The 26,416-nt window shown below is 38.2% G+C and overlaps 1 protein-coding gene across 3 annotated transcripts in view; it reads left to right on the forward strand.

The window, feature by feature from the left end:
• PLEKHG1 (pleckstrin homology and RhoGEF domain containing G1) overlaps positions 1-26,416 on the forward strand; it is a 127,548-nt gene that overhangs the window by 10,572 nt on the left and 90,560 nt on the right. For 2 of the 3 annotated variants that reach the window (XM_032101844.1, XM_032101842.1), the window contains exon 2: positions 1,651-1,717. The gene's annotated coding sequence lies outside the window, so the exon portion shown is untranslated. Of the gene's footprint in view, positions 1-1,650; positions 1,734-26,416 lie in introns of all 3 variants that reach the window. The other variant, XM_032101843.1, reaches the window with a different exon arrangement.

A 26,416-nucleotide genomic window follows, 5' to 3' on the forward strand; every position in this document is an offset into this window, starting at 1 on the left:
CTGGTGAGACTACTCATGTATTTCCTTCTTCGGATTCATAGAAATGTTAGTGGAGACTATTCTGTGTCTTCAGTTATGAACAGGAAAAACTAAGCGAAGTAAATAAAATTGTTGCTGTAGTTGTCACTAAGTGATACCGAAAGAAAAAATATACTCTTTCAGTCTGTGAAATTGCCTGTAGTGTTGATTTAATGCTGCAAAGATGGAATGGAGAGGGCAAATACATTGATATTTCATTAAAAGAAAATTTCAGATGGAGTGGTTTTCGTATTTAAAAAACATCTGTAGATGAACATAGTGCCGCATTAGCAAGATTGAATTGATGGTATTACTGTTGAAGTTGAAAGTAGCCCAATATTTTTTAAATGGATTTTTGAAATATAAAATTTTGCCTGTTTATGGTTTGGTTCATCTAGACCAAATTAACTCGGACACTTAGCAGGGACTCTCATTTATTATGGCATAAGAACAAGCGTTGGGCAGAGCTTCCTGGTCGAAAAAACTGGTGATGGTAAGAGGCCTCCGTAGTGTTCCCAGTCAGCTGAATGCCTGAGGTATTTTGCCATATGGGAAATCAACTGCAGCTGAATGTGCACTGTTTCCACTCCATGTATATAAACAGGCCTTATGATGATATAAAGAAAAGAAGAAATAAATTAAATACTTTCTTGAAAGTTCAGAACAAGAGCATTTGATGTTCAGTTTCTGTGGATTCTTCACTGTCACTTTTGGCGCAGTCCATGGCATAGAAATAGCAAAGAAGGAGAGGTGAATTAATCTTGGGTCCTCTAGAAAAGGGAAACATAAAGCAATGTCTTAGAGAAATGAAAATAATAAAAAAAGGTATTCCTGTTCAGTTCCAGTTGATATTCTGTTGGGGCTGGGAGGGGTTACAAGTTTAGCAGAGGAAATGAGTTCTTTCCCTTGTTAAATCAAAAATCCTCCGTTTTTAGGCTTCAAGGCAGGCTAATAAATTTTGTGAGAAAAAGTTGCACCACAATTCTACCTAAATAGCTGGTTTTTGTGAAGCGGTAGGAGAAACATTATTTTTCTTCAGATATTTATCATGTTTTTTTGACCTTGTGAAAATACTTAGGTGTGATGGAGGTACCAAGCAGATCTCAGTGACCCATGTCTCTGATGTACTTTATAGGCCAGTGATATTGCAGGAAAGTGAGGGATCATTTGGATAGAGGTTTCCAGGCATTAAAGATAAAGAAGTTGAAAGTCAGCTCTAACAATTTCCAGAAGGAGTGTGGCCTGAAGCCCTTGGGGTTTAGAGCTTGGGAACCCAGCAGTACTTCCTTGCTTCAGTGCAGCTGTACAGCGCGACCATAGGCGAGCTGTCTGATCTAGATTTTTAAAGATGTGGAGGTAAGCAGAGGTGGTAAAGGCTCTTAATGGGATTTTCAGAATCACATTAGTGTCTCATTCCTATTCAAAATCTGACTCCCGAGCTTGTCTGAACTGGATTCAGCCTGTGCTATGTTTTATTCAGCTACTCTTTAGGACGGAACGGGCAGGCGTACGTACGGCGAGCGTGACTTAGGGGGTATAAACTGAGGTGTGCCCAGACCCCTGCTGAGTTGCACAGCTGAGCTCCCTTTTATCCTTTCTCTAATTCTGTAATTTCTATCCTCCTTTTTGCAGAATGCCAGAGTTTCAACGGAGGAGAGGAGAAGTGACTCCATTTTGCCCACCCTAACTGATATATTGGGTGAGTGCTCTACCAGGTAAATTTCTTTATTATTATTTTAACTTTCGTTTTTTTTTACTTTATTTTAAATGTGAGGTGATGTTTGCTGTGCCTCTGACTGCGAGGATTACCATTGGTGTGCAGTGAACGTGCCTCAAGTTAACCATGGGGCTGCTTAGTATGCAAATCCACAGTAGGTCACTGTGCTGAACAGGCCTGCCCTGTGGGTTAGCCAAGAGGGAGGGTGTTCCTCATGTGCACAACAGTGGCCTTTTATGCTAATTAAATCAAATTTGGGGGGGGCACCTAAGCACTTAGGGGCGGTTAAGTCTTCAGTTTTAGCCCTTGTTTCTGAAACTGAAGTTTTGCTGAAGATCTGTGGCTGAAATTTTGTTTGGTTGCTTGATTCTTTGCCTTTGGATGTAAAAGTGCCACTTTTTTGGAGAAACACTGGTCTCGCTATAGGGATGGGGTGATCCAGGATGACTTTGTTCTCCTGAAATTTGCTATATTACTCTATGTCATTTTAGTTTATTTTTTAGGGATTTAATTTTGTTTATATAACCTCACTGCCTGGAAGTCTTAGGGCATCTGGGGAATTTGGGAACATAGGAAAAGCACGTTTGGATGCCATAGAAATGTAACCTGATTGTAATAACTGATTTCACTCATTTGATTATCTGAAACAAATTGACATTCCAGAAAACTTCACAATAGGGCTGGCAGGAGACTCTACAGAAAATACTAGATAAGAGAGCTTTAGGCAAGATCTCTTTTTCCTCCTTTCCTCCTCAAGGAGAAAGATTCCTGGTGCCAATGTGAATGTATATTTTCTTTTCTCTGAAAAAAGCAGACATTCAGTAACTAACAGCTCGGACACTGCTATTTGGAAAAACTTGATGCCTTATAAGTAACTTACTTCACTCCTTCCAGTGCTAATGTTGAAACCAGTATAGCATGGATTACTTTATAATTAAAAAAAAAAAAGGGTGCAGTATGTTAATTGCCACTCTGGCTTCTGTGACCTGCAGAGGGAATATGAATATGCTATATTAGACCACTAATTAATAATATTTATTCTTTTACCCTACTGATAGTAGGGCTTGTAATATAATTTTGTAGTATGTATTTATGATTCAATTGTGTTCAAATGTTTATGAAATTTTAGGAGAATGGCAACTTCATTTTGACTCCAATGCTTTGAGATTGCATAACTGTAATAGAGAGACACTTGCAGGACTGCATAGCATTAGATTAGAGCTTACATCTGACAAACATTAGTGAGATCTTACTTTTCTTTGGATCCAAGGGAGAACAGTCTCTGTAAGTAGAAAAACATTTTGCGGAGGCTGCAAGAGGAAAGACCAGAAATTCCTCTTCAGTGTTTTCCAGAAATAGCAAGATTTGAAGAAGGTTGCATGTTTTAACATGCATCAGAGAAAAATAATTGACATGACCTAAATTCAGTACACTAGTTCTCTGTGTTATTTGCTGATAGTTAATTACTAGCATATTTTTTCATCCACAAGTGCGGAGGGGCTGTACATTCCCAGCTTCCACACAGGAAATAATTTTATTTATTTAGCTTGAAGTTTGTGCATATCCAAATGCACGCAAAGTATTTGCCTAGTGACCTTAGAGAGAATTATTTGCACAAACTCTCCCCCTTTCCTGATTTCCATTTCATTTCAAGTGTGCTTCTTGGCCTTGGTTTTGAGTTGCAGTGGTTTTATTGCATTTTCATGATGAACAGAAAAGCTAAACCAGACCACCAGACTCAAATAACCTCTCTTCTGAAAGCAGAGATAACATGGATTGTGCCTGTGGCCTAAGATGCAGAGGATTTCCTAAGATTCTTTGGATCCCTGGCAGACAAGCATTCACTGTGAAGTGCTTCAAAAAATTGTTGTGTCAACAAAACTGGAGTGTGTGGGAATGTATCAACTAAGGGGATAAGGCATTCAAGGACTAGATGAAGTGCATATAGTAAGGAATTAATTCTGTGGGAAAAAGGAAGGAACACAAAATATGAGGACTGGTGTTCTGTAAAAAGAATAGCTTAATGGTTTAGGCAGAGACAGCTTTGAGGGATGGATGTTGAATCTTACCAAATAAACACCAGTAATTTTGCCAAATTTGCTTTACATGTCAGGCTTAAATCTGGAACTTCTAAGAATATTTTCATTCCGAGAAACTTTTTGGGGGTGGTGGGGGAAACATTTTATGGAATGTGTTTCTATTTTGCTGTTATCCATTTCACAAACAAACAATATTGTTTGTTTTTAATTGTTTCAATAAGTTGGTGGTTAGAATATCTTTAGAAGGATTAAAATGGCATCTATTAAATCATAACATGTTGTAGCAGAGAAGGAAACAGTAGAGCAATATACTTTGTTCTGACAATTCCACGTGCGTTTTAATATGCAGTGTGTTTATGCTAAAATTCAATACATTAAAAAGATTCCTTGAGCATCTGTGCATCACTGAATGTTTTGTTTAGGTCGTGCCTTTAGTGGTATGAGGGCTTGCAAATCTGTGTGGGGGTGGAGAGGAATGACTCTATGCCCACGTGTGAGCTTTTCTGTAAGTCGCGTCTATTTTTGGTATGCAGTGAAGCAGAGGTGCAGAGTGAAAATAGGGGTTCAGTTGCAATGTGAAGGCATTTAAAGTTTTCCTGTTGTGGGAAGTGCCTACCAAGCTCTTAGAGCAGGTGCATTAGTGTTCGTGGGAATATTTGGGGTTTAATTTAGCATGCTAGCTTAATGCCTAATACCTTAATTAAGGCTAACATTTTTAATAAGTTTCCTGCAAATCCTTTGTGGCTGACTACAGTCATGTAACAGACATAATATAAAGCCCATCTCTAGGATTTTCTGTTGTTGGCAGCTTTTTGAGAGCTGTCATTCTATTTCAGAGTGATGAAGCTCACCAGCGAACGTAATCTTTAACGGAAGGATCCACAGATCTGACTAGACTTCTTAAAAATATTAGTCCAAATAACTTATGCCAGCGATGTATTGAAATTCTATACACCTTTAGACTAATGCTTTTATAAAAATCGTGATAACTGTTTCAGAAAAGGCTTTGTTAATTGATAAAACAGCTTTTTTAGATAGATGCTGCTTAAATCTGTTGTCAGCTCACATGTTTGGGATTTTCTGCTGTGAAAAAGAGTCAATGAATTGTCTGGACAAATTCAGAAATAATTTAATTAGGATTTTGTATAATTTGTAGATAAAGTGACAAAGTATTTTTTAAACATTTGTATATTAAAGTGTTGAATAAAAAATCTTATATTAATTTTTAAAAAAATCTAAAAAGACAAGCTCACTCACCCCTATCTGCTTTCCTCCCTGCCACACTTGCTCAGAGCGGTCAGTCCTTTCCCGCTGCCATCTCCTATTGTTGCGGTCAAATGACCAAGGAAAAGTGTATACTTCCTTTTGTGTCCTGTAGATAGGGGTTCTTAATTGATGACTGCTGCTTTCTGACAGAAAGGAAATGAATGGCCAGTAGTGATTATAGCACATCTGTTGTTTTCTGGTGAGCATCCTGTACAGCAGTGAAACTGTCTTGAAGACTTTGTTTTGTTTTGTTTTGTTTGATTGGCTTTTTGTCCTTTTCAGGACTGGTTAATAGAAGGGGTACAGGTGACAGTCCTTTGTCACAGGTGCAGCCAGAGCAGAAAAACAAATTGCAAACTGGAAGAAAATAACTTGCTTTTGAAATAACTGTATTTACACACAAACACACACAAACACACACACAATCTTACAAAATCTTCAGGGATGTGCTGTGTATTGGTTGCATGTGAGTCCTGTCTTTTTAATCGAGTCACTGCATTGTAGATTTAACACTCCAAAATCAAGCTGGAAATGGCTTCCTTTGGGGAAGGGGAGAAAGAAGAGAGCATTCATACCAAGGACCCAAAAGCTGAAACATTCACATAGCTTTCACTAAGATGATGTTTCTAAGTCTGTGATACCATTGTCCAACTCCTGCTTGAGCATCTACTGCTGGGTGTGTTGCAACACAGCTCTTAGAAGTGCTGAGGAATAAACTGGGGAGCTCTGTGGTATGTGCCTGCTCCCTCAGAGAGGAGGTTGGGCATATATGGAGCTCCTTAGCTGGCTTTACAGATGACAGGGAAAGAAGTTTTGGGGACAGATGAATGGTGAACTATTGGTAAGTGTCTGGCCTGAGAGAAGAACAGGACTTGATGCTGGGGCAGACAAAGGTCTGGAGAAGTGATTGAGGGAGACCAGTAAAGCAGCTGGGTGAAGTAGGTGATGGTAGCAGAATATACTACAGCTTGTCCTTTTCCATCACACCAGCCACAATTTTTCCACAAGTTTTTCTTTTTAACTCTTGTATAATAAAGATGTGAAAGTGGTATGCGCTCTACGTAAACCCTGAGTGTGTCTTGACCTTTTTGTTCTCTCGTCATGCAAAATGCTTGAAAAAACATTAATTGAAAGAGCTCTGTAAGTCTGAATTCTTACCACTTATTTAGTTGTTATTTGTTCCTTCCTTTTGCTTTCATCCTGTTTAATTGAACCATATCTTGTAAGCAAGATGCCAGTACTCTGCTTTTGCACAGACTAAATTCATTGGTACTTAAAGTAACAGGGTTTATGTTGGGCTTGGATGCAGCTGGTTAACCAAAGTCTCTGGACTGGGTAGTGTTGCACTCTTCCTTGGGGTTTTTTTCAGCCCGTTCTTGTCACTTGGAATCCCAAGAGCTGCTCTGTCTCTGCTCTCTTAGGAGAGGGTCCCTTAACAAAGGGTATGTTGAGATGTACAACTTTCTATCCATAAGATGCTGCTGTTTAGCTGGAAGCTTACAGCCTTCCTTAAGCTAAACAGGTTTTTCAAAGAGCAGATGCACCTGGCCACTAGAGATGAGAAAAGTGAGCGAGAACATTCTGTGCTGTAGGTGAACACCAACATGGCTGAACACAAAATTTGTGATACCATACGTGGTTCATGCTGCAGTTAATGTCCCAGAGCTACCTATGCCCTTATGGTGCTGGTAGAATGGGCATCAGAACTGTGACCCTTCCTTTGGCTTGACTTTCATCTGTACTCCCAACTTGCAGACCATGTGGGATATTAAACTGTGTAATTATCCAGCATAAATATGGTTAACCTTTAGTTGTTCCTTAATCAGAACAAACTCCAGAAAATGAAAAAGCAGGTGACTTAACCCCAAATTTAAATTTTAATTGGGTGGGGTTTTTTTCCTTCTACCTAGTGATAAAACCTAGTGGTTTTTTTCCCCCAAAGACTTACCTAAGAGTAATTTAAGCAAGTAGGTAATCCTTTTGCTTTCTGAGTGAGATACACAGAGACCCTGTTCATGCCTCCAAAGCCTTTTAAACATCTAGCCTATCCCCACAGGATTTCAGAATTATCTTGCATCTCTTGGCAAGCATTATGTTATAGCTAAATATTAGTTGTGGCAAAAGCCAAGTAATACAGTAAAAACCCACAGAATCATTCAAAATTTATTTGTTCAAGTTTTTGTAAATTCCATTTTATGGATCTCTTAATAGATTGAGCTTTATAAAGAGTGCATTATAATTTTTAAGAAATATAGTAAATTGTTAATTTGAGCTTTTTGCAATTCTAAGCACTACATTGGTATATTATGCAATTCTAAGCATTACATTGATAGATCATTCTGCACCACTTGAATTACTTGTGAGAAACACTTGGATATTAGTGTGGCTTAATGTATTCAAGTTACTGTATAGGAGTTTGCTAAGATGTTTTTATTATGGAATCCTGACTTTGGGAACATATGTGACTTCTTTTATCATGAGTTAAAGATGCAATATGTGACTTAGAGCATGACTATAAATGGTTTTACAAAAATTTCAAAGACAGCTCTTTGAGTACATACACATTGATGACTATACTCACAAGCCAAAATCCTATTAAAAATTAAAAATACTTCTTCCATTGAGGCAGATGCTCATTAAAGCTTGATAAATAGCTCTTCAGTAAAAGAAACTTCAACAAGACCTTCAACCTCTAAAGAAAAGATTAGCTACTGCTTTTATCAGCACAGACATCGCTTTGAAGAAACTGAACATCTGGTTTCCTTCTGGGAGAATTATGTTCTGTCCACTTGACCCTTTGTAAAAGTAAATATTTTTATTAGTTATGTTATGTAGGAATTTGAAAAAATATTTAATACATGAAAAAACCCCCAACCTTTGCTTATTTAGCTTCAATTACCAAAGTGCAATACATCAAATCATTTTATGTTCTTGATTAATGAGTTTCTATTATATTGAAAATCATGGCAGTATGGAATTTGATAAGAGACATAACTATGACTTTCCCTTTTCTTTGTTTTTGTTTTTATAAGAAAATATTTCTTTTCCTCCCTTGTCCCCTCCCAGAAGTATGTCAAACCACAGACATTTCAGCCCTCGCTCCTTTCCTTCAGCTATGGCTGTAAACTGTACTTCCAGGGTAATTCCACCTGGATTATATTTGTTTACCACATAATTTAAATGTGTAAAGTTACTTAGTAAAGATAGTTGTATGTTCTGACTATGATCAAATAGAGGTTAAGGTTTATTGGAGATGTAGCTTCTAATCCTGTTTTCGAGCTAGAATAGAACAGACCTTAATATCATAGTTGTTGTATTTGTTTCTTCTATGTGGAAATAGGTTACTTAAGAAAAATGCCCTCCATGCATCACAGGTTTAAACACAAATGTTGCTTGTTTTGTGCCAGTATGAGAGTGAGTGAATATCTTTTAAAATACACAATGCAGCCTTTTAACTAAGGAAAGGCATTGGACTAAAGAAATGTTGCACTCGAGAAATGATTTTACAAGTAAAGGCAGTTAGGAATTTTTCAGCCAAAAATATTTTGTTGGAAAATAACAATTTATTGAAAACAGAACATTTCACACAAGCAGTTTTCAACAAAACTATCAGCAAGAGACATTTTTCAGATATAGGATTGTAAGAAAACCTGTGTCAGTTCTATGGAAAAATAACAATGTAACTTAAAACTCAAGTGAATACTATCTTCCTGGAAAGTTCTGTCTCTATTTTTAGTGTTTTGTTTTTGTTTTTTTTAATTACAGTCCTTCAATGCTCTCTACCTCATTCTCACAAGGAACATGGCTATTTTCAAAATTCTACTTTTTATTTTTCCATAAGTGGGTAAGATAGCTTGCTAGTTGATTCTAGTCTACTGATGTTCATTTTTGCAAATTGTTCTTATGGAAAAGGTTCTTCCGTTGTTTTAATGCAAACTTGCTGACAAATGGCAGACATGACATGACTCAAGTCATGACAAATGATTCCCTCTGTTCCTTTTCATTCCCCATTTGACATGAATCAAAAACCTACTGGTGACTTATCTGTGAAGTTAAGACCTGCTCCAAATTATTATAAATTTGATTTGCCCCATTTGTTATTATTATTATTGGTCTAAATTGTGTTGCTTATGTAATAGGCACCATAAGTGCCTGTCTCTTTATTGGATGTGCCAGTGTTGAGGATTTATTAATCTTCAGGGTGAAGTAAAGCCTTTCAAAAGACTGCTATCAGAGTAGACAGCTTTTAATCAAGTGGGTTGCAGGATAACTGAGGACGCTTGTGCCAAATCTGTGTAGTATCTAAACCAAAAATATGGAGGTTTTGTGTTTATTTTGGGAATAGGTTCATAGTTGTACACTTGCCTTTTACAGCAATATTTATGAGAAATGACCTTGAAGTGGACTTTAAACAGCACATTATAATATAAAATATTACTGTGTCTCTGAAGCACATCTGGTAATGCAAGATGTAAAGCTATTAATTTGGTCAGGACAATGAGTTCTTTATGAATTGGGGCTAGCCCATTGAAATGAGTTTGTTCCTGAATTAATGATGATGGAGGGTGGGGAATTTGGAGTAATGACCATCTGCTGGGTTGTTGATGTCCAGCAGGCTTCAAGAGACAGACTGACGCCTGTGGTAACATGCTTGTGCAAATCTTACTAGTTGTATTGTTACTATGCATAGAACAAGGAAACAAAAGACGGGTGAAACTACAAAATTTAGGTAATTTTTGTGTGAGAGAGAGAACTGTCTTCCAGGGATTGAAGCTCGCTATTATTCTCCATTCCTGAGAACAGCTTGATTTGCCCCCACCCCCCAGGCGAGATAAGAGACAAAAAAACTAATTGCTTTTTACTCTGGGGACTGGAGGAGCCCCACGCGAGTGCTGTTGTGTTTCATCTCCTGTGGTGCAACAGTGCATATATGATAAACATACAAGTCCCCAGCTCTTCACCCCTGTTGCTACTCAATGCATGTACCTACATTGCATCCAAGATGTAGTTTAACTGCCTGCAACACTAATTCTCATAAAGCTGTTCAACAGCCTTTCAGCACTGAGAGTGGTGTATGTTTCTTGAGATTGTCAAATCGTATTTTGCCTTACCCATACCTTTATGAGACATAAGGGTAAAGATACCTGAGTAAATTCTGTATGGTTGTATAGTTGAGGGAGGCATGTATAGTTGAGGGAGGCATGAAATTCCCCTGCACAAGTAATTTCTTTCCCTGCTTTCTTGGATATTAGTCTTCAAGGTGAGTGACATAAGCCGCTGCATGCTTGCTGGAAATGAGATTAGTAGCTGGGGATTTTCCTTAAAATGAACTGGCAGTTGTGGTAGAAAAATGCATGCTTCTTTCTCTATATGTGGAATGCATAATGTAAACACACATCTATTTATAAGTAGGCATCATACAAATATCTTAATATCTCTATAGTATCATACTTCCTGCCATAGATCTTTATCACTAAAAGTAAACAAAAAAATTTTTCCTTGATGATTCTTATGTGTTGATCTAGGATTGCAAACCTCTACTTCCAAAAATGCTGCTCATGGTAGATATCTTGAAGATTACAGTGTCCATGGTGTTCTGATATGATTGGGTGGAATATTTCTGAAGTGCATTTCACACTCTATATGAAGTGTTAGTTTGGATTTAGGGTTTCCCTGCAGTCTACAGCACCAGGCTCACACTTGGGAATAGGTGGAGTGCAGCCTTCTTGGGGGAGGTGTCAGTATCCCAGAGGAAAAGTGGAATGTAAAACACTGCCCAATAATCAGGCACTGGGGAACCCATGTGCTATCTCCTTCAGGTTCTGAATCTGCAGAGCATTCAAATTTTCTTCCTAATACGTTTCCTTTTCTTTATTGCAGCTAAAAGGTTGAAAATCTTTTTTTCATTTGCTATCTTCTTATAGTCTTGCTAGTAAGCACTCTGATGCATCAGTTGAAGTAGGTCTTTGATGGAGTTCTTGCAGGCTGGAAAAAAGAGCAAAACTGCAAAAAAAGTCCACGGAACATGTATGTGGTAAAAATGGAATTTATTATCTATTTCAGTTTTAATACATGCTTGCATTGGTAAAGGAAAAATATATTTTTGTAATTATTTCTCTGAGAACTGCATCAGTTCTCTTATTTCCTTAGAGAAATAGGCTGAATCTTCAGCTTCAGAGATCTAAGGCTGGTAGTTACAGGTAATCTGTTTTAACTAGTAACTTTTGTAACAAAGTAATTAATCAAATAGTTGAGTTTCTGTACAAATTTTGCTGACAGTTAACTTTGGAAAAATACAAAATAATTCTAGGCACACTATAAAGGTTATGTTAATTTAACCCATCAGAGTTTACGTGATTCAAACCTCGTTCCTTAGTTTTGTAGTTTTGTTTTAGCTTGTTTTTTGCTTGTTTGTTAGTAAGAACAGTTTGAAAGAAATACCACATGGCTTACATGTTTTAAAATAGTTCAAACTTTTCTTACATTTCAATGTAAAATCTCAAAGCTGTCAAAAATAAAGGTAATTTTGAAGTTTGGTAGTTGCCGTAACATTCACTGTAGTTGCTTTTGTTAAGTATTCTGGGTTCCTGTTTTCCACAAGTTGGGGTAGACGCTAAAATGACTAAACAGTTTTTAAAAAGTTTGGCCTTTGTTTTATAACTATGATTGATTGCAGCTTCTTCCCAAGCTTTAATAGTTTTTGCTTAAACTGTATTACAGTTGGATTAAAAAAGAAAACCTGAAGCACTCAAACCACAAAAAATTCCCTTCCATTAAGGATCTGCTTTACATTTCATGCTGGCATTAGCCTGGTAGTGTCACAGGGATGCCCAGACTTAAGACTTGTTATGGAATAGCCAAAAGAGGACTTTTCTTGCTACAGGAGAGCTGGGCGACTGCCTCTGAGCTCTCCTTGTGGAAAAATCTCTTGCTCTGACACAGTGGAAGGAGGCATCCACCATTTGTTGGATACACAGGAGCTGAGAGTTTCTGGAGGTACAGAAACAGAAAGTTATGCTTCTTTTTGAAAGGTTTGTATCTGGTCTGTTTTAAAGGTCAGGACTGAAAGGTAGAAGCAAACCCTGACACTGCCTGTGGCAAAAGCATAAGGGAAGAGTAGTTCAATTGCATGTAATTATACTTTCTCCTCTGCAGAGTGTATGGTTGTCTTTTTTCCTTTCTTCTCTCCCTGTTCTGCTTTTTATATCAGTGTGTGTTTGTCTGTCTCTGTTTCCATTTAGAGTTCTTTAAATCTCTGAAGTGTGTAATGATACTCAATTAGGGAAAAAATTGTTCGAAACTACGTGTCAGCAAAGGTTTATGGAGTATAGGTGGCCTGAGAGGAGTCCTGTAAGGTTACACCTGTATAAAGTTCAGATGGGCCTAGGAATGTTCCCAGGCCTGGAAGAAGATGGTCTGTGATGGTCGTGTTTGCTGGTGTGATGTTGGGAAATGATAGTTAGCCTTCTCCACAGTTTCCAGGCATGACTCCATCCCTAGTGCATTTCAGCCATCACTCTTGAGAGATGACTTTTCTGCACCCTGTTTTGGAGACTAGGATTATTCATTACCACAGATGTGTTAGTCTGTCCCAGCTTGCTTTTGCACCCAGGAGCACTTTTTGGGCACATGTAATGCATTAATTTAAGAATAGCCTTCATTTTTCTGATGATGAAACTGTGCAATGTGGCCTCAGTATTTATTCAGCATCAGAGAACCTGCAGGTTGCTCCAGAAATCCCTTGAGTGTTTTCACTGTGTTGGCCTGAGTCACTTTTTATTTGATGTGAGCTCATCTTCTCCTCAGTCAGCATTTCTCTGCAGACTTCTTTAGCCCCTTGCATGGGTAAGTTTCCTCTACAGAATTGCTATGGTTTATTTCAACGTGAATTTCTGGACTATTTGTTTTGTAGAGAGAAATGGAGGAATTTGAAACTCGGAAAGAGGAAACAGAAGAGTTTGGAACTGACTTGGCAATTTGTTAAATTGAAATGCCCTTGTGGGTGAACACATAGTGATGACCATTGGGGAAAAAGTGATAGTAGCTTGGTGATATCTCTGGGAATACTGCACAGGTTATGGGAACAGTGACAGGATGAAAAGGAGATGGAGTAACTGTCATCAAATTTAAAGGGAGCAAATGCTTTATCCCCCTGCTCCTCTTGCCTAAATGCAGTAAGACTCAGAGGGCTATAGAATCTCATTTGCTGATCAGATAGAGTGGTTTCCTGCTTTTTGTGGTAATATACATAGCTCTTTGTGTGTGTTTGAAATGCAGCAGGGACTTTTTTTCCTATTGCCCCACTGAATAGGCTGGCATAATCTCAGTGAGGCAGGGCCAGGTGGTTTCCTCGCTCTGCTGTGCCTCTTGCTGGGTTCAGTGGGAACCTGGTGTTGTTAGTATGCACTCTGTGTGCCTGTGTTCCTCAGAGGACAAAATGTGGGCTAGGCAGCAAGAATGGAGGAGCTGGGATTTTTGTGTACTAAGGATGGTATTACATAACTTCAACAGCATTATTGGAATACCTCTGTGTTGTTTCAGTACTCAGTACTTAATATTTGAATGAAATATTAAGGTTCATAAATGGTTAGTTGTGTGTCTTGGCAGTGCTTTAGGTTTGTTCCCCAATTACTAAACTCAAAAGGCTGTTTTGCAGAAAGTTCACATAAGTTATTTCTTCCCTTAAAAGTGGAAGAAAAGGAACTTTCATCTGAATTCACTGGGCTTAGCTCTGAAACTCAAAAGGCTTTGGAAACTGGCTGAAGCTCTTGGTACTGACTCGAGTAATATCTCTTTGAATATTTACTTTAATCAAGCCTATTTAGAGATTCCCGCTCACACCCTGTCCTTATTTTTGTTGGTTTCCAGTACTAGATCAAATTACCAATGAAATATAAAGCTGTTTTCTTAAAAATAGGTTCTTCTGGAGTTTTCAGTGATATTCCTTTAGCTGGATTTTATGTTATTTTAGTACAAAATAGGTATTTTTTTGTTTCTGTGTTTGAAAGATGTCTGAGTTATTTATTTTATTTTCTAGAAGGTGAATGAAGTATCAAAGTGCACAATGGCTCAGACTCCATGTGGTTGTCAAGAATTACTTTTAAACAACTGATTGATCAAACCATGTCCCTTAGACTGATGTAGAAAGGAGAAAAACACTCAGCTGAAGGAAATCACCTTTCCAGCTATAATATTTGTAACTCATTTTTTCCCCATGTGTTTCTTCTGAATGTAAGTAGTATTTTGGTCAGGGGCAAGTGAAGGTCTGCATTTGGCGATTCAATGTTTACTAAGAAATCCAGCTCTTTTGAGAAAGAATAGTGGAGATAAGAAGCTTTATCTGCTTATACAGAAGGAGTTTCCATGTCTAGAGAATACTGCAGTTTAACTCAAAAGAAATGTTTATTCAACAACTTGTCACCTGCTTCCATCAAAATGGTCATTCAGATTCCTTTGGAAATTCTGGCAGGTTAAAGATTGCTACCGTGAATGGTTTCCCTTTGACCAGTTTTAGTCTCCTAGACTCTAGGAGTGTCTACTTGTGCTGATCATGGGTGAATGAAATAATTTCCTTTCCATTTCTAGTCCTATTTTATCTAATATTCCTTATTCTTTATAATCAATATATTTAATGAATATATGTGTGCATGTGTTCTGTCAGAGATTAAGCATGAATGTAATTTGAAACTGTAGTTTCTCTGTGCTCTGCCTATGCAGTTCAGTGCCACAAAAGCCAATTGGACTATGCTTGCAGTTACAGAACTCTGAACTGGGGACATGCTTTTCAAAGCTGATACATAGCAAGAGGTCTCTGGCTTTTCCATCCCAACTAGTTAGAGTGTTCTGTAGATAAGTGCAAACTTTGGCTCTAGAAAGAGTGTTGTTTGCAAGCCACACTTCAACAGTTGCACTCTGGAGTGGCTTGATAAATAGTGTTTTTACAGGAAATGTCCCAATCTGAGTCATGAGGCCATTCATTTGGATAAATTGCAAGGGAATGTACACAGTGCTGTTAGCTTGTCTGTTATTAATTTCCTCTTTTTTAACATGTGTGCACAGCGTGTATATAAATATATATACATATATACACATAGGTGTATGTACTCTCAAAGTAGGGAGAAGGAAAAGCTGGAGGAACATGAAGGGGTCCTGCAGTCAGCTGCCTGAGCCAGGGCTGGGGGGCTGCCAGGTTCGGCGGCGTTCGGAGCCTGGAACATGTCAAGGCTCAGAAAGCTTTAACTGTTGACTCTTTTATGTGATTTGCTGTGTTGTTTCCTAATGTTACATACTCTGTGATGGAAACAAAACCCCAAAATTTTCATTAGTGATACTGTACTGTAGTCAGAAAGTTAGATGGATTTTTTCTGATGGCTGTGGGTAAAAAAGCCCCAACAAATGTCTTTCGGAGGGCATGCATAAGTAGCTTTGTTATGCGTGGCTGTGCTTTGGCTAGCCACTCAAATGACAGTTTCTGGAAAAGCCAACTGAGTATTACTTGTCTAATAATTATAGAGTCCATGTCTAAACCTCTCATTTCAGCAGTAGTGCCATACACAGGCAATTGCAGTTGAAGGAAGCACACAAATGGGCTCTGTAGGAGCCCATTCTCCTCATGGTCAATCTGTGTCTGAGTCTTTCCTTATAAATGTAATGGTGTCACCATGTGTTATGGAGACAAAACTAGTGAAGGATCTACATATAAAGCAATAATTATCCATTATTCTGGTTTTAAGTAGGCTTCCCCGTCTTGAACATTCTCCTTGTCAGCAATGCCAAACCAAACATTCGTCTGTATCTTCCCTCTCCCCTCCCCCCCCGCTTCTTTAGCTTTCCAAAAGAGTTTACAGTTGAGGGGGAAAATATCATTCTCTCTTCTTTACTTGGAATTAACATTGTTTATGAAAAATTTTTTTAAAGTAAATGGACTTTCTGGACAGTGCTGACATTTTTGTCTTTCATCAGTATGACCTTATTCTGAAAGTTCTGTGGTTTTCTTCTACAATAAGGTCTGAAGTTATTTCTTTGAAAATACACAGTGAACCCAAACATATTACAAGTATTTTACGGAAGAGGTGTATCAGCCTAATGGGAATTGATGCATACTAATTTCTCTGCTGTTAGTCAAGCTGGAAGAAAAATAGCAGTGCTTTGAAAAAATATGCACACCAGATAATAAATTTGTGATTTTAATTTGGTGCAAAGCAGCATTTTGTGGTTCATTGGTTTTTGGTTTTGTTTTTTTTTTTTTAGGGGGCTTTCAGAAATGTGTTTATGTGCAGAGAAGAAATACCCCTGAAACAGCTGACTTTGAATAGGACTTTTTTGTATTTATACTCTTGAAAAGCATTGGGCTGTTCTGTTCTCTTCGAGTATTTGCTTTTGGATGCACCTTATCTCTGTCAAGTTGTCGGGATTTACGTTGTATACTGGTTATGTGAGTTGAGGAAGATGTCATTCCCTATCTCAGTGCCTTGACTTTGGCCCTACACAGAGTTAAAGTACATACAAATTTCATTATTCACATAGATAATAGCTTTTTAGTGACCTTAAATATCAAGAATTTCTCTGTAAGAGGGCTATAAAGTTTTAATTTAAAACAAAACAAGCCCCAGAAAAACCTTCATTATTATCACAGTCCTGTGATTTCAAGAGAAACTACCTTGCATAATAGACACAGCCTGATGTCCTTACTGAGCGGATGGCAAGGTTGTTTCCTTTCTTCTGACGACGAAGCATGACAAAGTTAGTGAACTTTAGTTGGGTGTCAAGAAATTTCCTGAAACAGAAATGGAAATACAAAAAGAAAGTGTCAGAGGGTGAAATGCCTGCAGACAGGGTAAGATTTTTCTACCATCGTCAGATCCAGTTCTTCAGACGTATTGGAATTCATTGGTATGTTATCCATCACTGTAATATTTATTCAGCACATAGGACTGGATTTGTATATTATAGTTTATTTTCACTGTTATTTTACTTGTTTGCTGTGATTGGGTTCCTTGTGCTCCAACAACAGCTTTGCTTCCTTGCAGCCTGTTTTGATTTTATTTCTTCCACTAGAGCCTATGGTGAAAGGATGAATTTACACATCAGTGGTCTTTTCCAAGATGACGTTTAGTGATAGCCCAAGCACAGGCCTCAAGCAAAAGGAGAAGTGTCTTTTTAAGTGCTACACAACCTCTCTAATAGAAAAACAATTTGGAGTAGGCTTACAGCCTGTAAAAGCAGGGACCAGGGGCTCTTTACTGCATATGCCAGGTGCAAGTCTGGAGGGTTTTTGGTTGGTTGTTTTGCTTATTTTTTCATGTATAAGAGAGAAATGGGAATACAAGTTGACTGTGAGGATGCTAGCTGGGTTATTGCTCTTGTCTGCTTGTTTTGTTTTTTTTTTTTAATATCTGTGAGCAGCATGGAACAGCAGCAGCAGCTTTTGTCCTTAATCAGGAATCTTAAAACTGTAGTTGCTGAGCACCAGAGACTTGAATGTGAAAAAGACTGAAGAGGGACAGAATGTGAAAAAGACTAAAGAGGGACTCTGTGTGTGCATCTCTCTGATTGTTAATTAGCCAAAGCAGCATCTTTCCTAACTGTAGCAAAGTTCAGAGCTTTGAAAGGAATTTGAGTAATTCTGAGATAAACAATGCTGAAATTCTTTCTTCTTCAGTTTCCTTTTCTTAACCATGTGCACTAAAGCAATCTCTGCTGTTGAAGAAATTTGACAGGTTCACATCCAGCTCTGGAATGTTTTGGAATTTTTGTTTTCTTCATTTTTTAAGGCAGAACTTTTGGCCCAGTAGTGAGGTTTAAGCTCTGCACCTCTCTAGAAGGAAATCATAGAATGGCTTCGGTTGGAAGAGATCTTAGAGATCATCTGGTTCCAACCTCCCTGCCATGGGCAGAGACACCTTCCACAAGACCAGGTTGCTCAGAGCTCCATTTAACACTTCCAGGGATGGGGCATTCGCCACTTCTCAGGGCAACTCCTTCCAGTGCCTCAACACCCACAGTAAAGAATTTTTTCCTCATATTTCATCTAAACCTATTCTCTTTCAGTTTGAAGCTATTCTCTCTTGTCCTGTCACTACATGCTCTTGTAAAAAAATGCATCTCCAGCTTTCTCATAGCCTCCCTTCAGGTACTGGAAGGCCACAGTCAGGTCACCCTGAAGCCTTCTCTTCTCCAGGCTGAACAACCCCAAATGTCTCAGCCTTTCCTCCTGGGAGAGGTGCTCCGTCCCTCTAATCAACTTGATGGCCCTCATCTAGACTTTCTTCAACAAAATACAAGACCCAATGCATCTGTAGTTGTATTTTCTCTTGAGAAAGATGCAAGAAAAGGGGATGCTAGTGACCAGTCTACCTAATGTAGATTTTAAAAAAAAAGTACTTCAAACTTTTTTTCCCCACGAAATCTGAACACTTACCTGGAATATGTAGTTGGAAGGGTGAATGGTGAGCAAGGCAGAAGTGCAGCTGTAAAAACAGCATTCAGAAACTGTATTTAGGGTGACATGGTTAAATGACTGTGTGAATTCTAGCAGTATCAGAGAATTCGTTAAGGGGAAAGTAATGTATTCTTTTTTTGGCAACTGTCAGGGTTCTGGCCATGGGTTTGACTGTTATCACACTGTAAGGACTTGCACCCTAAAATCCTGCAGTCTCTTTAGTGCTGTAGCTGGTGTGTGTGTGTGCATAGTGCTATTTCTGCACTTGGTATACGCATTACTGAAGAGTCACAAATTAATGGTATTGGATATAAGCTCTTGTGATATAGAAAATGTTGAACTGTGCATTCTTGTCTATGTTGAGGCATTTGATTTTATTTTTAAATGGGTTTGTTTCACATTCAGTTTTCTTTGTGTGCCCCTAATTAGCACTTAGTGGTAGAAGTAGTATTATCGAAAAAATGAAATCAGAAAACAATGTAAGGGTAGCTCAGTTAAAAGATTTTATCTCTTTCTAAATGTCAGTAAAGAAAACTATGCTGTTGGTTGGTTTTTGCAGAGTAACTACATGTAATGCATTACATGGGGCTCTTAATTTGCTCAGAAAATGCTTTGTGTGAATACATTGTGTGCTTCACTGTATGCTTGTTGAGTAGCAGATTTCTTTGAGTAGATGACAACAGTATTTTGTGATAACGATAGCTGTTCTTGGCAGCTATGACTTGCTACTGCTGTACTCACAACAGACTGTGCTGAGACTTGCCTCTAAGTCCCTAAATATCTTGGGACTGACCTGCTTATCCTGCTTTTCCTTGGTTTTCATCAGTGTATATCAGGCATGTCCTGTGCTGAGCCCCCTTACCTAAGTCTGTCTGTTTTCTCAAGCTTAGATTCAAAGGTAAGTGTCTGAAGTGACAGACCTTCTGTATGTAAGTGAAACATGATCTTTTGATGGATTTTTTTTTTCTTTGTTCATGTGGGGTTTTTTAACTTTAGTGAAAGCCTGGAAGAGCTGCTGAGATTAACTGCACTGTACGAAGGCATGGGAGAAGCAATAGGTGTATGTAATTTGATAAAATGCCCAGTGCTTTTCAAAATAATTCTCTTCATTCTGGTTATAGGGAGTCTTGAAATAAGCAAAAGGTGGGGATAGCAGCTTAGCTGTCAGGCTACCCAATCCCAAATCCAGACTCGAGTGATAAGCACGACAATTCAGAAGGATTTTTAGCCCTCGCCCGACACACTGACCAGGAGGGAGAGACAGATTCTGCTGCAAGCACTCATTTTTGTCTGCCAGTGGAGCAGCGTGTGGCACCGCACGGAGCAGCAGCGAGTGCCACCTGCGGGAGCTCTGCTGGAACCGGTGCCTTAGGGCTCCGAGAGGCAGAACCCTGGGAAAGCGCTGTCGCGATTTCCCAGCGCCACAGAGGGAGGCGTTGGCTTCTTTTCTGCCAGCTTTCTCTAGCGCGGCGTGATTACATGCCATCTTGAGCAAAGCTGCGTGTACAAGCTAAAAAGTATTTACAAAAATACTCATTAACGGTTCATTTTTACAGAAAGAGAAGTGGTTAATTATACTAAGGAATTTCCTATAAACTGCTCTGAAATGACTTGAAAGACAGCACTTTACTGCTGAGCTGAGAAACTGCTGTGATCAGCAGAGTTAATACATACATGCAGGAAATACATGCATTTCAACAATTAAAGCTGATGTCTTTCTGCTTAGGCTTTGAACATATGCTTCACAAGGGTATTTGGGGAGTGTCAGTCAAGGTTTTGATCCGTCTTCCTCCTCCCACCAGACCCTGTGGGGAGTTTTCCTCTTTGTTTCACTTGGCGTAGAAGCAGCATATGCTGTTTTAAGTAAGGAGCCTTGCAACGTGGTTGGACACAGACCAAAGGTTGAGTATGGCTCATCTTTTTAAGAAGTTCTATACAAAGTTTGAAGGAGAAAATACTGTGTCACATTCCCTCCTAGACCTCATATCCGGTGTTATTTTGTGAAAAATACGCTGTTTTGCCTTGCAGGCTGAAACATGGTGATTAGCTGCTGAGCTTGATCTTTTAGTGGGTTTGGAAAACCATGACCAAAACCTTGGAATAGCACTGGGAATGGATTCAGAACTATTGGAGGGACGGGAGGAGGGAGAAGACATACGCGTAGCAGTTAAACCGCAGAGGAGCCAGACAGCTTGTTCCTGATATTAGAACATTTGTGATGTTTTTCACATTCAAACGTGGTGAATTTCTGCAAGCCAGAATGAAAGTGACAAAAGGATTCTGTGATTTGGTCTTTGCCTGCTGGCAAAAACTTATTATTTTGGATTGCAGCCGCAGCATGGATGATTAGCTCCAGAAACCTAGGCAGGGGATGCTGTAGATCAAATATATTTTGAAGAAGTAGGCAGGAGAGAGTGATGTTAATGTGACTTTCATCAATGGGCAAATGTGTAAAGGGGGTTTTGCTCCTTCTTGCCAATATAGATCAGAGGGTCTTGTTTGGATCATCTCATCTCTTGCTGCATTTATCTTAAGTGCCACTGTTACTGCCTTTCTGTGGAAAAGAAAGTGAAAGGGTGACCTGGTTTGGGAAAATCAGCAAAATGTGTAGCGTCTTACCAAAAAACCGCACAAAAACCAAACCCCAAACTCCAACAAAACCCCCAAAGCTGGAACATTTTGGTATATGTTGATGTGCAGGGGGAAAAAGACTGGAAGATTTTTGTAGGACTTTGAAGGAGAGGGTTTTTGCAGAAGGGAAGCTGTAATTCATACCCACATCCAGAGTGCTGTTGGCAGGGCATGAAAGGAGCCACTAGAATTCTGTGCAATTTTGAAGGAATAACTGTTAACTTGAAATAACTCTTGAATCTTAAACAGGTACTGCCATATTACTTAGGAAGGCTGAGGGGTGGTGGTGAGTAGGAGCAGAAATGAGGCTTGGTTTATGTCCTCGTAACTGCTATCCTTTAGGTCAGTGTTATTTAGGGTTTCTTTCAGTGTCACTTCTTGGTTCATGTGAAAGAACTGTGTTAGTGTTAGCATATAAACTTGCTTTTAAGGTTTATGTGATCTGGGATCAAAGCTATTCTCATGGGGTTCAGACAGCAATGCATCTGCTCCAGAAGGGATTTTGTAGGCAAACAAATGGCAAAAACTATATCAGGGACAGGCGTCCTTATTCTCTAGCAAAGATAATAAGCAATGTTTAACAGCCAAATGTCGAAGTCTGAGTGTGTTGATGTATGAATTTTACCATAGCCTTCCTTGGAGTGTGGAGTTCATCTTGAAACCTGAGAATGTGAATGCTGGTTTTGGGGTTCTGTGAGTTGTTCTGCATTCAGAAATGCAGCATCCAATACCATTTATCCAAGAAGGGTGGCCATCTGTGCTGGCTGTTTCTGGGCATCCAGTTGTCCTTATTTATTTACAAAATATTTAATGTCAAAAAACCTACTAATATCTCTTATCTTTCTACCTCTTGCCCTTTTTTTTTTTTTTGATTGCAGCAGGAAGACCTCATCCAAATACTCTTTAAAAATAAACCAGCAGATAGACTTTCTGTTAACAGCACAGATGTAATGTAGAATTTCAGGACTTCGGTTGTTTTACATGTACTGATCTGTGTGTATAAAGCGCCGACTGTCTAATCTGTAAAAGGCTGCATTTAAAACTGTAATATAGTATTGTAAGGGAACATGTATTTTCATTGTGAATAAAGCGGCCACAGCAGAATCTTAATATTAATGCTGATTGTGCCTGTAAAAGATGGTGGAGAAATGCAGTGTCTGTCATTGACAAGTGACTGTGTTTGACAACGTTTTGAAGAAATCCAAGCAACTTTCTTAAATGTGATCACTTCCAGCTATTTGGAACAGATGTAGACTAGGGGCCAGGGGTTTGACACAAAGGAGGAGGTTCAGGTTAGATTTTGATTAGTGATGATCATTGTTCAACATAAATACATAGTTGGACTCCATAGTTACAACTGCAAACAGTCCTATGACAAACAATAGTCTCTTTCAAGCTGCTTGATGCTTTTTTGAGAATGCAGCAATAAATTGCTGAAAGAACAAAACTGGAACAGAAGTCTTCTCTCCAATGAAAATTTGTCCATGAAACTTTAAAAGTGAAAATCGTGATACTTTGATTAACAATGATTTCGAATAATTGGAAACCCTTACTGATGGTTTTGTTTTATTTGGTTGTTTTTTTTTTTTGTTTGTTTTTTTTTTGCAAAGTACAGCTAATTAAAGAGACAAGGAAAATATTTGTCTATGAAACACAAGTAATCCATATTTTTGTGAGCATGCTTTTTAAAAGGTATTTTTTAGCCACCCATGTGCTGTAAATTTGAATATTTTACTAATTCGCCTATGATACACTATTGGTTTAGATGCTGTGTTTAAAGGATCTTATGTTTTTCATAATGTTAAAGCTGATTTGCAGTTTTTAGCAGCTCAGGATTTTAAAGGTAAATCAATCTACTGGAAGGAACAACAAATTTCTTGAACTAGGACCTCCCAGTATGCCTGTTTGGGTGGCCCTAGCTGATTATGGCCCATGAAAATGCGTGGCCATACATCTGACTGTTTTTAGTTGCTGTTAAAGAGTTTTGCTTAATGGAGAAATGTAAACAGTATAGCTGTGTTTATTCATAAATTATCAATGCATATGTATTTCAAGTTCTCTTACTAGCATGTTCTGTGAAAAAGTGCTCTGACTAAGCAATAGGTAGCAGTTTTGACTGATGATTTGAAAAATACGATGTAGCCCATGGACTACTAGAATAGCTGAGCCTGAGATTCAGAGACAGTTAAAACTATTTCAATAATTATATTGCAAGAGTATTTGGAAGGGTCTAACAGGAATGTTTTTATAAGTACTTAATTGGATTCATCTTGAAATTATGCAAAATTTTTGGGATACTATTACTAATAAGATTGTCTGGATAAGTGGAAATTATCTGTATTGAAAGTGAGCAAGCATTACTTCATTTTACATTTACTAGCAAGCTTGTACCCCAAATGCTGTTTTTCTGCTGGATTTCACATGAGATCAGCTTGGCCTTACTGCAGAGAGGGAGATTTAGTGTCCTAGTCTATGAATAGTATTTGTCAGAGATTTCCTTCCTAGATTAAAAAAGGAGGAACTTTATTTATAAATAAAGGAATGCTCAACATTGACTTCTGTTTTTTGAATAATTCAAAATTTGGTGTGTTACAGAAAACAACAGCAGAGTTCAGTATTTCTTTTTTTTTAAGTTTTTTAGTATATCCTGCAATTTCTAGCATTAGCATGGAACTAGTTTGCAATAATGAGACAGAAAGGGGGAAAGCATACTTTTTAGATTTTAAAATATATGTATTTGTGTACTTCTAAAAGAAGTCATAAAATACTGTTCTGCACCATGTTACTGGACCTCAGTTTTCAGATGTAATGTTTTTAATTGACAGTCAATTGCAAAAATGTTGAAGACTCTGTCATGTTTGCACCTGGTTGTACTATTCTGGTACAACTAATCTCCTGTAAGATTTAGAAAAAGCAGCAACAAATTTCAGACTGTTTCATTACCAAAAACCATTACAGACAGTGACAAGAATATCTGGGAAAAATTTCTTCATGGAAAGGGTTTTTCAAGCATTGAAACAGGCTGCCCAGGGAAGAAGTGGAATCGCCATCCTTGGAGATATTTAAGAGGGATGTAGACGTGGCACTTAGGGACATGGTTTAGGAGTGGACTTGGCAGTGTCAGTTTAACAGCTGGACTCAGGGATCTTGGAGGTCTGAGAGCTTCAAACACTGTTCTGAAGATGCACTTTTCTAGGCACAGAGGCTGACTTTTTTCAGCCTGTTGTAACTACATTAAGCTGCCCTTGCTGTCACTTTTTGTAATGCAGAGCTGCTGAACTGGTAAGTCTGTAGAAAACCATTAGTGGGACTTTAGTTTTTAAAATTGCTGTGAATTATCCAAATGAGCTCTTGAAACAGAGTTGTTGTAGCTGTAGCAGGTCTGAACCTGTTCAATAAATACCTTGGTTTGTGAGCAGTAATTGAATGATCAAGCTTTCAAGTTACTGTTCCATTATTAAAAATGACAAGGTCATTCAACGCCCATTTGAATCCTACTTGCTTTTGTGCTGGGAATGATAGGTCATGCTCCATAGCGAGGGATAAGCACAGGAACTCTATTAAATTTGGAGAAATGACTGATGGGTGGGGCGTGTCATACTTGCAGTAAAATTGCTTTCTGGTATTGAGTTTTAATAACAGAAAAGCAAGGCTATCACTTCCTCAGAAGGCCAAGCAGAAAAGGCTGGCCTACTTTAGACAAGAAAAAATTGGAGTTATGTAAATAAAGATCAGGGCAGAAGAGGCAAGAAGTCTTTTTTTCTTGCTTGTATTTAGCACCTCTACAAAAGTCGGTAGAAAAAAGCCCAAAATTATTTCTGAGACTACTGATTTTTTTTTTTTTTGTCATTAACATGTCAGTGAGTGACTCTGTGAGCATTTTCATGATGAAGTTTACTTATATATTTATTTCAAGTCTATGCAACTCCAACCAACCAAAACCAGAAAACAGATATGCATATATCCATGTTTTTCCATTTTAAACATGTTGTTTTCTGAATAAATGATATGAAATGATTTATTTAAGATGTAAAGTTTACAGGAAACATTTATTGTATTTTGAAATTAATGACAAAAAGTAAATATAGTACTTATTAATGAAATTTCTTGTTTCAAATACACTCTGTGATTAACTAGTTCCTATCAACTTTACTAGTAAACCACTGGATAACTGGAATTTGATTTATAAACTGGTGCAATGTTGAGAGAATATGTAGTGCATCATTGAATGCAGAGGGTTAGACATGAGCTTGCCAAGTTTTAGAATTAGTTGGTGTATTTATTCTAGCCAACTGTTTAGTGATGATAAGCATAGATAATTAAATTTGAGTAATCTGTTTGAAGAACAAATTAATTTTTTTAATTGTCTTCTGGAGAGTGGGTTCTGTTTCACAGCAGATTTATAAAGGCATTTGGAGACCCCTAGGTGTTTATAGTTGTTTAAATCTCTGTTGTGGGCACATTTGTTTGTTCAGTGTGTGGCACTGTCCAGCTGTGGTTTATGAACTCATAAACCCAGACCTTCAGGTGAGTGAGTGTTGTAGCTATTAATTTGGGGGAGTTAGAGAAGATGATTAGCTAGCTCACAGTCTTCAGTATATATACTGTTGTGTGGATAAAACATCTATGTTAAGGACAAAGTAATTCCTGAGTAAGATGTGGTGGATTTTACCTTGAGAAGAGATGAATTGGCTGATCCAGGAAATCATAGGTAGTAGAATTTCCATCAGCTAAATAGAAATTAATTTCCACCCTAAGGTATGCTCATATGTGTCTAATATTTCTAAGTATTTTACATATTTGTGAATTAAATATGACAGATATACTTGCCCTGGAAAACAAACATGAAATACTATTTTGTGACTTAAACTGCTTAAGAAATCCTACAAATTTTGTATAGTTTGGTTGTAATGTAAACCTAAGCTTTTTATTGGACACCAGGGCAGAAATGTTTTCATTTTATGTCTGAGGATAGGATTCAAAACAAGCTATATGAATTTGAAAGGAAAATAATTTAAGAAGGGAGGGAAAAAGGGCCATTTATTGGAGTTCAGTCTCAGTTCTGCTGCAGGGTTATCTGGGGAGGTCTCCCATAACTCTGGGTCTGATGGCTGGCTTGAAATCTGCATCCCAAATCCGCTCTTTGCCTCAGTGTTGATAGAAACTAGATGATTCCTTTGTTTGGAATTAAGGCTGTACTGTGAATACTTCCAATGCTGTGCACTCTGTACAGTGCTATACACAGCACTGAGCTGGGTGAATTGTCAGCTGAGGTGAAGTCCCTGTCCCACTTGGCACACAAAC

The sequence above is a fragment of the Corvus moneduloides genome, chromosome 3, assembly GCF_009650955.1.
Source record: "Corvus moneduloides isolate bCorMon1 chromosome 3, bCorMon1.pri, whole genome shotgun sequence".
NCBI classification, from domain to species: domain Eukaryota; kingdom Metazoa; phylum Chordata; class Aves; order Passeriformes; family Corvidae; genus Corvus; species Corvus moneduloides.